The sequence below is a fragment of the Meles meles genome, chromosome 14 (assembly GCF_922984935.1).
Source record: "Meles meles chromosome 14, mMelMel3.1 paternal haplotype, whole genome shotgun sequence".
Classification (NCBI taxonomy): domain Eukaryota; kingdom Metazoa; phylum Chordata; class Mammalia; order Carnivora; family Mustelidae; genus Meles; species Meles meles.
Window position 1 is genome coordinate 67,008,210 of NC_060079.1, and position 16,147 is coordinate 67,024,356.

General features: G+C 38.1%; 1 pseudogene; it reads right to left on the minus strand.

The window, feature by feature from the left end:
* Window positions 1–3,893: 3,893 nt before the first annotated feature.
* LOC123956091 lies at window positions 3,894–9,880 on the minus strand (annotated as a pseudogene).
* Window positions 9,881–16,147: the final 6,267 nt, after the last annotated feature.

The window sequence follows — 16,147 nt, forward strand, 5'->3', positions numbered from 1 at the left end:
CTTTTTGAGGCCATTTGCAACAACGTGGATGGAACTAGAGTGTATTACGCTAAGTGAAATAAGTGATAGAAAGACAATGATCATATGATCTCCTTGATATGAGGAATTTGAGAAACAAGACAGAGGATCGTTGGGGGAAGAGAGGGAAAAGTGAAACAAGACAAAACCAGAGAGGGAGGCAAACCATAAGAGACTCTTAATCTCAGGAAACAAACTGAGGATTGTTCGAGGGGAAGGGGGTGAGCGGGTTGGGGTGGCTGGGTGATGGACACTGGGCAGGGTAGGCCATGGTGAGCACTGCAAATTGTGTAAGACTGATGAATCACAGACCTGTACCCCTGAAACAAATAATACATCTTAATTTTAAAAAATAAATAAAATGGGTTATACTTATAAAGCTGCAAAATACAATAATTGAACTTGAGTACTCAATCTAAGAGGTAAAGGAAGACTCCATGTAGCTTAAGAAAAAAATAGCTGGAGGGGCGCCTGGGGGGCTCAGTGGGTTAAGCCGCTGCCTTCGGCTCAGGTCGTGATCTCAGGGTCCTGGGATCGAGCCCCACATCGGGCTCTCTGCTCAGCAGCGCGCCTGCTTCCCTCTCTCTCTCTGCCTGCCTCTCTACCTACTTGTGATCTCTCTCTGCCAAATAAATAAATAAAAAATCTTAAAAAAAAAAATAGCTGGAAAATAGGCCCAAATAAAATACTTAGCCTGAAGCCCAGGTGGAAAGTTGGCTTGTTGTGAGAATTCTTCTAAACACCCCATACAACAGCATCTCTACTCTCATTCTGTCATTTTTTTTTCTGCCTCTCATTTATGGTGTCCTTTTCCTTCATCTGTTTCATTTACTTTTTTGTATTTGGAAATCTGAGAGTTCTTTGTGGTTACGGATGAGACGACATTTTTTCTACCACTGTAGAAAAAAAATTGCATTTGCTGCTGGATAGTTGAAGACATTTCCAGTTGAGGATTTACTTAAATACCAAGTGAGACTGAGGGCAGAGACCCTAAAGAGTGTATTCAGGCATTAAAATGTGTGAACTGCGACTTGCGGTCTAAAATACTTAGTATATATATTCTCTCTTCCACCAGATCCAAGTTTGTGGCAAATGAGTGTTTTTTTCATCCTTTCTGTGTTTTAGTTTGTTTGTTTCTTTGCTTTTACATCACCCTTTCACTGAGGATTTAGGTCTGCAAGATTCCCAGCTTCGTGTTCGGGTCTCTAATCCAGTTCCAGGCAATTGTATGGCCTAGATTTTATTGTCCTTCCTCTCCCTTTTTGGTGGTTATAAATAATGCTCTTTGCAAATAAAAACCCATTTTGGTCTTGGTACAAGGCCTGCTACGTGACAGCCTCTCATGGAAATAGTATTTTCTCTTTGTTTTTGGCCTTCAAAAATTTCCTGTACACTCTTCAGCTGTATTTAAAAAAAAAAAAAAAAAAAGTTTTTTTCCTGTTTAAAAAGTTTAGTTTTTTGTTAAATATTTTGGGTCCTTTTTTAAAAAGATTTTATTTATTTATCTGATAGGCAGAGATCACAGGTAGGCAGAGAGGCAGGCAAAGAGAGAGGGGGGGAAGCAGGCTCCCTGTTGAGCAGAGACAGATGTGGGACTCCATCCCAAGACCCTGCAATCATGACCTGAACTGAAGGCAGGGGCTTTAACCCACTGAGCCACCCAGGTTGCCCCCATTTGGGGTCTTTTAATAACATCTTATAGTATGAGCAACTTTTAGTTGGAGATATTTTAAGCCTACCAAATTACCACACTTCTTCAAACGGCCCCAGTTGCTTTCACCACGAACTCCGTGTTGTTCCGTTTTCCTCTTACCTGAGTTATTTGTTTGCCTATGACATAATTGACCATTTCTTCCTTCTTGATGTACTGTCTCTACCTTTCTTCTCAAATACTCAAGTTTATTCACTAACCATAGTTCCTCAGGTGCCAGTGTTGGACATTCATTTTCTCAACCCAAATGCATGAGAAAACTCGGAGGTTCTGTTTTTCTCTGGGACTGTTCTGATGCCCTCCCAAGCTCATATACCATCTATGCACTCACTGGGTTCCTGATGTGTATCTCCAACCTCAACCTCATCTTGAATTAAACACGTGTATAACAGTTGGCTACTTGAAATCTCCATTTGTAGATCTAAAGAACATCCTGAACAAAAGTCCTAATTCTATTCCTCGCAAGTTCCTCTTACTGTATTCTGACACCTTTCAGTAAAGGATGCCATCGGTGAAGGACACCTTCATCTCTTTGGATGCTCAGTAGTCATCTCAACTACTTTTTCACATCTCACATTTGATCCATGTGAAAATACTGTGGCCTATGCCTTCCGAAGAGCTGAAATTCAACCACTAGACTCCTGCACACTCCGTCCTCAGTGAGGTGGCCCTTGCTCTCTTCTTTACCTGGACTTTGAACACCACAGAGCCATGTGGGAACATGACCAACAGTTTCCTCTTCAGTGAGGCCTACCCTAACAACTTACTTAAAAATAGTGGCCTCTGCCATTCTATCATCCTACTCTGCTGTAGTTCCCTTTGTGGAATTCATTTCCACGTTACTACCATGGGTGGGTTTCTTTCTAAATGGCTTTGCCTCAAAAACTTAATCTTCATGTAGGTATGGATTTTTTTTTCTTTTGTTCACTGCTACATCACCAGCTCCAGAATAGAGGCTGGCACAGAATAAATGATTTAAAAAACAAAACAAAACCAACCAACCCCATAGTTTAATAGGTATAATTTTATTGTGTAGGAGACGGAGGGTAAGATGGGTTTTTTGTGTGTTTCCCAAAGCCCTCAAGTTAGAAAGGTTACAAACTAAATCCCAGTTATTTTCAAAAAATAACAAAACAGAAAGTGCTATTTCCTGTTGTTCCTTGCTGTGGTCCTAAACATTTCTTCACATGGTATTCATGACTTCACAGTCTGACCCCAATCTGTCCTTTGAACCTCATCTCGTATATGAATCACTTTCTTACAGAAGACCTATGTGAACCTCAGCTCTGTTCTAGCTGCCTTTCTCCAAAGAGGTCATGCCCTGTATACTCTGTGCTCTGCCTCCTACTTCTCTCTTAGCCTGGAATGACCTCTCTCCCTACTTCTGGCTAATCAAACTTCCACTGTCTTCTACCAAGTCAAATGTCACTTAAATCATCAAGTCAGATCCAGTCATCTCAGTGAAAATTAATCTTTTTTTTTTCTTTTCAGGCATTGCCCAAGCACTTAGTTTTTATAGAACTTTTGGCACTTTACCCTATGCGTCTTGCTTGTGTTAAATGCAATCATATGCCTGCCTGCTGCCCTCATAAGAAATAAGCGGCTTGAAGATCATAGTTTCTATTTAATCACCTTCACATGTTGGTGGAAATGACAGAAAGCCTGTGGGTGAAACTTTATGATCTTAACACTGTTGCATATACACAGTGTTCAGTTAAATATTGTAGTTCTTTTCACTATGCCATCATATCCAGTTGTCCCTATTATTTTCAGTTTCTTTTAGACAAAGTTCTTATATGAATCACAGATGAAAGATCATGCACAAATCACTTTTTTTCTCTCAATGGCAAAAATACAGTTTTAATAATTTTTTAAAAATCCATTTTCAGTGACCCTGATAGCTGAGAAAATGTTGCTGGATTTTTTTCTGGTCCAGCACAGGACTTTCTAAGTCTGTTAGAGGGATGCTGCCTATTTTGACCATATTATTTCCCACCATGAGAAAAAGAACATAAATAGAATATGCTTATTTAGAAAATTGACAGTAACCAGCTTTGAAGGAAAGTTGGTTAAGTTGGAGATTCAGTTGCAAGCTTTGCTCTCTTCCTTTCCCCTGAGAAAGTAGACATAGAAACATGTATTCAGGACATTTTGGCTCAATGAGTCATGCTTGCACCAGCTAGACCTCATTGTGATGTCTGTAGGCTTCATGGGAGGTTCATATCCAGAGTAGAGGTAAAAGTCACTCTGTTAAGTGGCTGTGCCCTCCAAGGTCATACACTGCTGGGTGGCATGAGCTATACAGTCAGCTTCCTTGACGTAACCACCAAACTGCAGGGAAGAGACAGTGATGCATTCCCTGTCCTCCATCTTAATGTTGTCATTGGGAGGAAATGGCAGGTTTCTCTGAAACTGGTTTGGAATCTGGAACCAGACTTTTAATTTCTTCCATAGGGAGTCATCTTCACTGGAAAACACACCAAAGGAAATAGGAACTGCCATCCCCATCTTGATTCCCTTGTCATCGGAGCCTCCCACATACTTCATGACTTTGGGCGTTGCTTCCCATAGATCCTCACCCACAGGCTTGTCACTTCCACTGTGGCAAACCTTCCGCCTTCACAGGAGGCTTTATAGGAGACTTTATAGGAGACTTCGTCCTTGCCTCCTTTGCTCAGGACCTGCCAAGGCCCTGGTCTCTACGCTTTCGAAGAGCAAGTTCTTGATCATGCCCAAATGATGTGGCTATGGTGCTCTGGACATACCAGTCGACCATCCAGTTCTCTTTTTTAATGTTATTTATAAAATAAATAACATAGTATACTCAAACATAAAATAGTAAACTCAAAGTTCCCTTTTTTTGACTGGCTTATATGTTACTATAATGATCAGTAATACAAGTAGCACTTATTTACATGTTTTCCAGTAAAATCACATTACTTAAAAATAATGAGAACAGAAGTTAAGAGGGAAAAAAAATGCGGGCAAACATGGGATGATCAACCATGTCTATCTGGGAGGGAAATTCTCACTGAGACCTGATGGCAAATAAGGTCTTCCCAGTCTGTTTAATTTTTAAATTCTGTCCCATATCAAGTCCCATGGATTTTCAGCTTCTATTGTACATATTCTTTAACCCGTGGGGACTTGGAGTATGTACCTGTGGCAAAGCAGGTATGTTGGCGTAGTTAAGACCGAAGCTACTTTGCTGGAGATACTGTAAGTAGGTAAATATGGCAAAGACAGAGTTCAGACTAACAAGTATTTTACCATACTAAGATACTTGTATCTATTCCTTATGCACATGAAGAACCAATGAAGGATTCTGAGCAGAAAAGGAACCTAACTATATTTGACATTTGAGAATTTAACATCGGATTCAGCAGGAAATATAAAACTGTCTAGGGAAGAAATTTGAGTCATGGAGTTTGTTAGAGTAAAAAATGAAGGGCTCTTTCGTGGCAGCAGATCAGTAATAGTTGAGGAGAAGCCCATAAACGATTTCAAACCTAGACCACAGACACACAAAAATAATTTATTAAAGTATTTACTAATCTTAATTTCATTAACTTTTATGGAGTGCTTACTGTAAATCTTGCACCTAAGAATATAGTGTTATTGAAGTGTAAAATGGTGATTTTACCTTGTCAAGGAAATGAGGGAAGTGACTGCAGCTGAGAAGGAGCAGTGAGAGTTCACTGAGGTGAAGAAGGAAAGAGAGGGTATTTCAAACTGTAGGAACAGCCTGAGCAATTCCAGTGGCAGGATAGGGCTTGGCAAGTGTGAAAAACTAGTTTAAGTCTAATAGTGACTTCAGAAGACAGCAAAGAGTGTTCATGGTGTGAGGGGAGACTGAAGACACCACTGAGGACTGGACCAGGAAGGATGCCATAGACCGTTTTAGAATTTCTCTTTTAACAATAGGATTTGGACATTCAACCACCTTTGCATTGGTTTTACTTGCTTTTCTTGAATGGTTTTAAGAGATCTAGGACAAATGTTTTTCCCCACAACCTTGGATTATTTGAAGTTAAAACCCTTTCTACCTTTGAGAGGAGAAGAAAAAAATTCTTATTTTGATTTTGGGGAGATGTCAAAAAAAATGTTCCTGGTTGTCCTTGTTGTCTTGTCCTCCCCGTGGAAAGAAAAAAGCTGATGTAGACCCAGGGACCCTAGAATTGATTGGGAGGAGGGGGAAGGTGGAAGAGGAGTGAGGAGGCAGGAGATGTTGTATTGTAATGATTGGGAAACCTGAACAGCATCATGAGAAAAACTAGAGGACCAGAAGGAAATAAGTGAATGGAGCTTGCAAAATATATTCACTTGCATAAGACCTTCTCAATAACTCGGGATCACTGATCAGGACCACATATGGTCCATTTGATTTTTATCCATGACGTGAGATGTACATAACTATTTTTGGCTACCCTTTATGGCCATCCTAGAGCGTGTGCCTCCAAGATCTTTAGCATGCTTTAGGAAGGAACATTCTCTACATTAGAGGGCTGGGATTAAGCTGGACCAGCTTGAGATCTAGACCAGAATAGTAATTATTCATTTTTTTGTGAAGAACAATGAGAAGGCAATGGATAGTCTTAATATATTTGTATTTTAAAGCAGCACTCTGACTGCAGAATGTGGAAAACTAGATTCTGGAGGGAATGTACACAGCATTTGCTGACTATTTTAATGGGCCTGTCTACAGATTGTGTACCATTGATCTTACAGTAGAAATGGAAAAAAAATTTGAATATGAAAGGATTATTAGGTCACTTAAAATACTTATAGCTAACTGATTGGATAGTGAAGATGAGAAGTGAACATTGTGCCAAAGAATTCCAAGTCATCTGAAGAGGAGAACTAATCAGTGTGGTCTTTACAAGTTGAAGAGAAAGTTTAAAAAAAAAAAAAAACTATGTTGTCCATCAAAAAGTTGCAAATGTAGATCTGAAACAGTTAAAAGTTGGAGGTTCTTGATTTCCATCATTTGCAGAGGATCAACAACAAAACATAGTAGAAGTCAGTTGATAGAATTTAGTTTCATCTAGTATTCAAAGTCCTCTAAGGACAAATATCAGGGCACAAATTTATGGATGAGAAAAGCAAGGCTCATAGAATGTAATTTGCATAGGATCTGATTTTAAGATTTCTTTCTTTTTTTTTTTTTTTAAAGATTTTGTTTATTTATTTGACAGGCAGAGATCACAAGTAGGTAGAGAGGCAGGCAGAGAGAGAGGAAGGGAAGCAGGCTCCCTGCCAAGAAGAGAGCCCGATGCGGGGCTCGATCCCAGGAGCCTGGGATCATGACCTGAGCTGAAGGCAGAGGCTTTAACCCACTGAGCCACCCAGGCGCCCCAAGATTTCTTTCTTTAATTACTATCATTTTCTGCCTCTCATGAATGGATGAGGTTTCAAAACGAAGATAAGGAGAATCTCCAGCAAAGGAGAATGTAAAAGAAGACAAAACCATTCAAAGAAAGCCAGAAATTGAAGTACTTTTGAAATCAATGGTGGAGATTTGATGGCTTTGACTATTGGTGTTAATGGAATTTGTTAACCTTGTAGAGTACCCCAAAGATGTGTAGGATGAGGAATTGAAAACAAGTTATTTTTATTGTCATTCAGAAAATTTTGTTGAGTAAGTAATCTGTGCCAGGTACTCCTCCAGATGCTGCAAATAGAATAGTGAACAAAACAGAAAAATAACCTTTCTAATAGGTTAAATTCTGGTAGGACATATCACAATTACTAAAGAGAAGTAGTCTCTGGGTAGACACCAGATAGCCATGAGTTGAATTCAGAGGAGGTAATGTTGGAGTGGGGTAAAGGGAACATGCTTATTGCTGTGCCTGGTGTTAGGAGAAAGGTATTATACAGATGGATGAGATATGTTGACAGATGTTCAAAAACCAGACAAAGATGGGACTAAATACATTTGAGGGGTCCTTGGATGTGTATGACCTCCTCCTCTTATGCAGCTTCCAACTAATAGGCTAAAGGGGAATTTTTTAAAACTAACATACAATGTTAATTTTAGGGGTATAATGTATTGATTAAACAATTCTATACATTACTTACTGTCCATCACAATAAGTGTGGTCACCGTACGACATTACTAATTAACTAACTCCTGATGTTGTACTTTATATCTCCATAATTTAAAATTAGAAGTTTGTTCTTCTTGATACCCTTTATTTCACCCATCCCCCACAAACCATCCCTTGGCAACCACCAGTTAGTTCTCAATTTGAGTCTGTTTTTCTTTTTTTTTTTTCTGTCTCATTTGTTTTGTTTTTAGATTCCAGATGTAAGTGAAATCATGATATTTGTCTTTGACTTATTTCATCTTCGTATAATGCCCTCTTGATCATCCATGCTGTTGCAAATGGCAAGATTTCATTCTTAATAGCTGAGTAATATTTCATTGTATATATACCACACCTTTATCCACTCATTTATGGATAGACACTTAAGTTGCTTCCATATCTTTGCTATTATAAATAATACTACAATGAACATTGAGGTGAAAATATCTTTTTGAATTCAGTGTTTTCATTTTTTTTTTCGGATTTATTTATTTGGTGGAGGGGCAGTGGGAAAGGGAGAGAAACCCTAGAGCAAACTCCCTGTTGAGCATAGAGCTCAGTGTGGGACTTCATCCTAGGACCCTAAGATTATGACCTGAACCAAAATCAAGAATCAGCCACTTAACCAACTGAGCTATACAGGTTCCCCAGGTTTTCATTTTCTTTGGGTGAACACCCACTAGTGGAATTACTGGAACATATGGAAATCCTATTTTTAATTATTTTTTTGAGGAATCTTTATACTGCTTTCCACAGTGTCTACACCAATTTACATATCTACCAACAGGGCAGGAGGGTTCCTTTTTCTCCACATCCTCACCAACCCTTCATTTTTTGATTCCAGTCATTCTGACACATGTAAGGTGATATCTTACCATGGTTTAGATTTGCATTTCTCTGATGATTAGTGATAGAATGGAAATTGTAAGTCCTGGTTCTCTAAATTCTGTGTTCTCTGGAAGAAATTGGAAGGCATATAAAACACAGTGCTGGATTCACTCCACGTTTTTGATTTAGTAGATCTGGGGTGGGGCCCAAGAATTTTCATTTCTAATGGGTTCCCAGGTGATGCTGAGGCTGCTGGTTGGTTGGATGACACTTTAAGAATAATTACCTTAAAAATAAGAGTAAATTTTGTAAATAATCAGAATAGTTCAGACCTTTATGACATTCCTATTCTTTCTCCCAACCAGTTCTTAATCATAGGCAGCCAGAAGCTCTGAGCTAACCTGGGAAATTATGTTCTTATTTAGTTTTTAGGAAGCTGAATATAAATGTTCAACAGGCTGGTTTGCTCGATCCCTGAAGAGGTCCCTATGTCTCATTATAATACAGGCTCAACACACATTGCAAAATCCCAGTTTTGCTGCCAAGGAGCAAGTTCTTAAAAGTACATTTCACAGAATATAGAAAACAACCAATTAAACTTTTCTCACAGCAGGACCTCCCTTTAAAGTACTCTAATCATGAAGAATAACTTGTATTCCTCCAAAAAGTTGGGTTATGACTAATATTAACTTAAAGTGTGAGATTTTTAACATTTGCTTTCTTGTAAAGTTATTAACTTCGTATTTTTTTTAGTAAATGTTCTCATTGCACTCACAAACTGTACCTATTAGAAGCAGCTTGCTCTGTTCAGATTATTCCAATAATACCCTGGCTGGTCTCCCAATGTCCTCCTCCATTTGTGAATGCTTCCTTAACCCCTGTACCATTTTGTACACATTTCATTTTTTTCTGTTGCCATGTAACTCTGCTCAGATTCTTCTTTCAGGTCAAAGCTTAAATGCTATTTAATTCAGTGAGCTCTATCTTATTCCCTTATGCTAGGTCTGGATTCATTTGCTATTAGTACACACTGGGCATTGATTTTTTGTTTATATCAAAGTAAATATATATAAAACATATAAACATATATGTATAATTATAAATACATGAGTGGGTATACATGAAATACACAAATTAAAGGTAGTTATACCAATATATCTTCTGGAAGTTACTTCACTTGTACCCCAGCAGCCACCTACATCAAGAATTAAGATATTACCAGAACATCATCTGCCATCTTGTCTCCCATTAAAGATCTGGACAGGAAGTTTTAGTGGCCCCAATTCCATGCACCTGTAGAACTATTCTCTGTCCTTCACTAGAAGGCAGGTCTAGGCTTTTCCCACTACGGATTTCCTGAATCATGGACAACTTTTTTTTTTAAAAGATTTTATTTATTTATTTGACAGAGATCACAAGTAGGCAGAGAGGCAGGCAGAGAGAGAAGGAGAAGCAGGCTCCCCGCTGAGCAGAGAGCTGAATGCGGGGCTCGATCCCAGGACCCTGGGATCATGACCTGAACTGAAGGCAGAGGCGTTAACCCACTGAGCCACGCAGGTGCCCCCATGGACAACTTTTATAGAGATTCTAGAGCCCAGACTCAGCATAAATGTGGGCTTTGGAGTTTACAAGAAAAGTGCGTGAAGCTCTTAGAACCATGGGTACCCTTTTGGAAGATCTGGAGTTTAAAAACTTTACTTTATGGGACTTATATCGAATTATGATACTGAATAGTAAAACACCCTGCACAAAACTGGCACTATTTAAGTGCCAATTCTTTTTCCTACTGCTTTCCGCTGTAAAGGGTATTCCTAATTCTGCCAAATATTTCTGTTCTTGTTCCTGAATTCTCTGACATCCTATAGAGATGGAAGATATTTTCTTATAGGACATACATAAGATTCTTTTTGGTCATGGACTACAAACATCCACAGTTTTGTCTAGTATGAGCCAAGTATGGTTGGTCAATTTATAGTATCTCCAGTCTTCATAATCGTGGTTATAGGTAGATATAATTATCTCAGATTTTAGGTGATTTGTCAGGTGGAGAGAGCTCAAACTCTCGAAAGTAGGATTCACACTTAGGTACTTGTTATTCCTCCAAACCTCACTGCTTCTGTGTACATTGTGTCATATGGAGGTTGGGTGCCCACGAATGAAATCAGGAAAAATAGTCATTTATGTGATGTTCACTACAAATTGGTAAGCATTCATGTTTTTAAAAAGATTTTGATTATAATTGTACTTTCCCCATTTTAAATTATTTATCTGTGTTGTAAAAATTTAAGCAATGCTTAAATAATCTCTAACTGAAATCAAGTGGTGGTGTTACATTTGCTGTATGAATAGAGCAAAATACTTCACACCTAGAATATTGCATTTGTCAATTCTATACTATCTCTGAAGGAATAGAATGATCAGGTGAATAAGTTACGTGGGTAAAACATCTTTTCAAACATTGACTTCTGATGTGTACACTCCATTCCAGCTCTGTCATATCACAACTCTCAATAGAAAGATAAACTTTTAGTACAAGTTGCCATTCAGTCCACAATTTTAATGAAATTGTAGTTGATAAATATCTTCAAACAGGCATATTGCTATGTGTCAAGAGCATTGTAATTCACTGTATGTGGTTTTGATGTACTGAGTTTCTGTACCTGAGTGTTGTATATCTGTGAGCATAATAATTTGAGAGTGGTTTTGCAACAGTACAAGACTGAAATTGCAAGTCTTCCTGCTCCTTGCTCTGTGTTCAGTTTTCATGTTGAACTGAAATCTTAATAGTGCCAATGATTCTTCTTTTTTTAAGATTTTATTTATTTATTTGACAGACAGAGATCACAAGTAGGCAGAGAGAGAGGAAGGGAAGCAGGCTTCCTGCTGAGCAGAGAGCCTGATGTGGGGCTCGATCCCAGGACCCTGGGATCATGACCTGAGCTGAAGGCAGAGGCTTTAACCCACTGAGCCACCCAAGCGCCCCAAGTTTGTACCTTTTTTTTTTAATTTTTTTCAGCGTAACAGTATTTATTGTTTTTGCACAACACCCAGTGCTCCATGCAATATGTGCCCTCCCTATTACCCACCACCTGGTTCCCCCAACCTCCCACCCCCTGCCCCTTCAAAACCCTCAGGATCTTTTTCAGAGTCCATAGTCTCTCATGGTTCACCTCCCCTTCCAATTTCCCTCAACTTCCTTCTCCTCTCCATCTCCCAATGTCCTCCATGTCATTTGTTATGCTCCACAAATAAGTGAAACCATATGATACTTGACTCTCTCTGCTTGACTTATTTCACTCAGTATAATCTCTTCCAGTCCTGTCCATGTTGCTACAAAAGTTGGGTATTCATCCTTTCTGATGGAGGCATAATACTCCATCGTGTATATGGACCACATCTTCCTTATCCATTCGTCCGTTGAAGGGCATCTTGCTTCTTTCCACAGTTTGGCAACCGTGGCCATTGCTGCTATAAACATTGGGGTACAGATGGCCCTTCTTTTCACTACATCTGTATCTTTGGGGGAAATATGCAGTAGTACAATTGCAGGGTCATAGGGAAGCTCTATTTTTAATTTCTTGAGGAATCTCCACACTGTTCTCCAAAGTGGCTGCACCAACTTGCATTCCCACCAACAGTGTAGGAGGGTTCCCCTTTCCCCACATCCTCTCCAACACATGTTGTTTCCTGTCTTGCTAATTTTGGCCATTCTAACTGGTGTGAGGTGGTATCTCAGTGTGGTTTTAATTTGAATCTCCCTGATGGCTAGTGATGATGAACATTTTTTCATGTGTCTGATAGCCATTTGTATGTCTTCATTGGAGAAGTGTCTGTTCATATCTTCTGCCCATTTTTTAATATGATTATCTGTTTTGTGTGTGTTGAGTTTGAGGAGTTCATTGTAGATCCTGGATAGCAACCTTTTGTCTGTACTGTCATTTGCAAATATCTTCTCCCATTCCGTGGGTTGCCTCTTTGTTTTATTGACTGTTTCCTTTGCTGTGCAGAAGCTTTTGATCTTGATGAAGTCCCAAAAGTTCATTTTTGGTTTTGTTTCCTTTGCCTTTGGAGACATATCTTGAAAGAAGTTGCTGTGGCTGATATCGTGCCAATGATTCTAACTTAGTTTATTAAAATTTTGAATGAAGATAGAGATTAAAAATGTACAAACACTATGAAAGAGGTCTATATCCCCCTGATTTTCTAGTTATTGTGATATAATCTGAATTTTGTAAGATAAGTATTAGAGTAATAGAAATCTACATGAAAATAGTATTCTTGGGGGTTGCAGGAGACTCAGTTAAGAGTTTGCCTTCAGCTCAGGTCATGATCCCATGGTCCTAGGTTGGAGCCACATGCTTCATTCCCTGTGACCTCCCCCATGTGCACGCACATGCTTTCTCTCTCTCTCAAATAAATAAAATCATTTTAAAAAATAGTATTCTTTTTTGAAAATAGTATTTTTAATTATGAAATCCCAAGCCTATATTTTTAAAATGTGCTATTCCAATTTTATATAATTTAGGTTTTCAAAAGGACCAACTGCTATTTTACATTTTAAATTTTCTTGGTGGGACATGAATATAAATAGGATATAACATCTGCAACTTGTGAGCAAATACCAAATGAAGTAATCTGAAATTTTCTGGAATGGTTGATTTGAATACATTATGAACTTTTTTTTAAAGTAAAAATTCTTAAGATGACCTCTTTTGCATTAATTATCTACAGATAGATTGAAGGAGGGAATGTAAAGCCAAATGATTAAGAGTATTATTGAGAATTTTTTACCTTGCTATTTTTATTTTTTTATTATTTTTTAAAAAGATTTTATTTATTTGACAGAGATCACAAGTAGGCAGAGAGGCAGGCAGAGGGGGAGGGGGAAGCAGGCTCCCTGCTGAGCAGAGAGCCTGATTCTGGGCTGGCTCCCAGGACCCTGAGATCATGACCTGAGTAAAAGTCAGAGGCTTAACCCAGTGAGCCACCCAGGCGCCCCCGTTATTTTTTATAGGTTACCTCATGCATTTTAATAAAACATGCAATAAATGAATGCCTATTTGGCCTTGATACAAGTAACAGAAAAACTTCAGATGATTCATTTAAATATCTAAATTTCAAACACTTTAGTATGAGAGACCTAACATATGACATACGGGATTCTCAGGATAAAAATGTAAGTATTTCTTGCTAATCATCAAAGTTCAAAATAACCTCTTATAGGATATTTGATGCATTAATCTGGTTTCTGGTAAAGGTAATGAATAACTAAAGAAAAATGCCCCCATAATGTGGTTGTATCATTTATCTAATCCATTTCATAGATTTTTACTTAGTATCTATTTGGCAGAATGTGATGAAAAATAAAGACAAGGTTCTTGTATGAACCTTATACATATGAACCTTATGGTATTTGTAACTGGTAGGTTATGCATACATGCAACAGAAAATCATATTAATTATTTCAATGTACTTGCTAAATATTACATGAAGAAAATATAAAATATTATAACAATACTCTAACAAGGAACTCCCCAAATAGCCTAGAGAGTCAGGCACAGATTTCTAAAATTGTAAGATGTAATTTCAGACAATCTGAAAGGTGATACAAGATTTTCAAGGTTAGAAGGAATGGGATATATGTGTGTGTGTGTGCGCGCACGCACACACACACACATACATATATATGCAGTGTTCTGAGGGAAGAAATGAGGATTTATTTTAAATAAAGACATGGAGACAGAGGTAGCAAAAACAGTTGCAAGAGTTCATTAAATTGAAATTGTTGTGCTAAGTGGTGGTGAATACAGTGGGTTTTATGTCAGTTAGGTTCAAGATTTTATAAATCTATCCTAATACCAGAAGGGAGGCAAAGCATATTGAGGAGAGAATTGGCCTGATCAGACGTGCAAGTTTGATTTTTGTCAAGATTATTCTAGGTTCTCTGTAAACAATGGTAAAGTCCAATTTGGACAGATTGTAAGATGCCTGAGAGTTATCCAAGTGGAAATCCTGAATAGGCCGTCAGATATGTGTGCATAGGACTTAATAATGAGGTCTCACCTATAGTTAAACTTGGAGATTGTTGGGATTGTAGGGGAAGAAAAATTTTCATCTTCTGAATCCTTGGCTGAGACTCCAGTAATTGGACAAAAAGTAGCAAGAGATAAATAGGAGTTTATTAACATGTTTATATCATGTATATGTGAGAAGATATATGGGGGGAAATGAGTAACTCAAAAGGATGTCTTTAAGATTCAAGTTTAAATATCATCTTCACAGGGAAAAGAGGGGAGCCTTGAAGACCTTTAAGGGGAGAATCCATGAGTTTTAGGATGAACAGGCTCTTAGAAAAGATGGGAGGTGTGATATTTTGTGATAATTTATGACAAAGCTTTTCTGGATATATTGTTGACTTCTAGTCTATTCTGATGAGTCAACCTCCCTTGTTGATAAAACTCACTCTCAGGAAGTGGACCTATGACAATTGAGTTCCATTTGGAAAATTCATCCTGAGAAAGGAAAATTCAGATTCTACCATCATTTGCTTTTTTTTAGTACCTACATCTCAAAATAGCCAATATGTCAAGATGTCATATATAGGGTAGTACACTTCTGCTACCCTTCAATATATAGATTTCCTTTTCTTCCATGGAAGGAGATGTGATTCCTCAGAAGTTTATTATAGTTTTAAAGGAGAAGAGAGGATAGGACAAAATCCTAAGGAACTCTTATATTTAAAGTTTTAGTAGAAATGCAAAAGAAAATGCAAAGAAGGAAAAATCAGCATTATACACAAACTATGAAAAGTAGAGTAACTTAGAAGGTAAACTGTCTCATGGTTGAGGGCACAGTCAACAGAATCCAGTTCCTGGTTTTGCATGTGTGAAGTCATTGGTGACTTGGGCAGGAGTAGTCACATTGATTTTATTGGCCTATAAATAAGTTGAGTTGTGGAAGTTAGTTGTGGAATATAGGGAGGAGAAAAATAGTTTCAAAGAGGAACATGGGCTTTGGGAGAAATTTTTATGGAAAGTACTAGATTATGGTTTAAGTGATAATTGGAAGGATGCACACACAAAGAGTTTAAAGATACAAGTAGGGGCCAGGCACATTTGGCATAAACAGTTCCTGAGTAGGGAGCAAAGAGAAGATGAAAGTAGTACGGATGAATAGAAGAATGCATTCTGAATAAACACCTGTTATGGAAAAGATACTTCCTCTAGGTGAATAGGAGGAAAAGCTATTAATGGTAGTAGTTTATATATTTAATGTTTCTGAGTTTTCTAATGTTTTTGCTTTGGTTCTTCTTGCAAAGACATCGTCTTTAGTATGGCTGAACCATAAACAACATGGGTTGTTAATGAGTGATGATGCTTAAAATGTTGGCGTGTGGAAGCAAATTAAAGGAATTTATGTGGGGAAGAGAATAATAATGAAAGTTATATTTCAGTAACATTTCTCTGGCAATGATATAATGGGTTTAAGGTGGTAAATCTGGGAG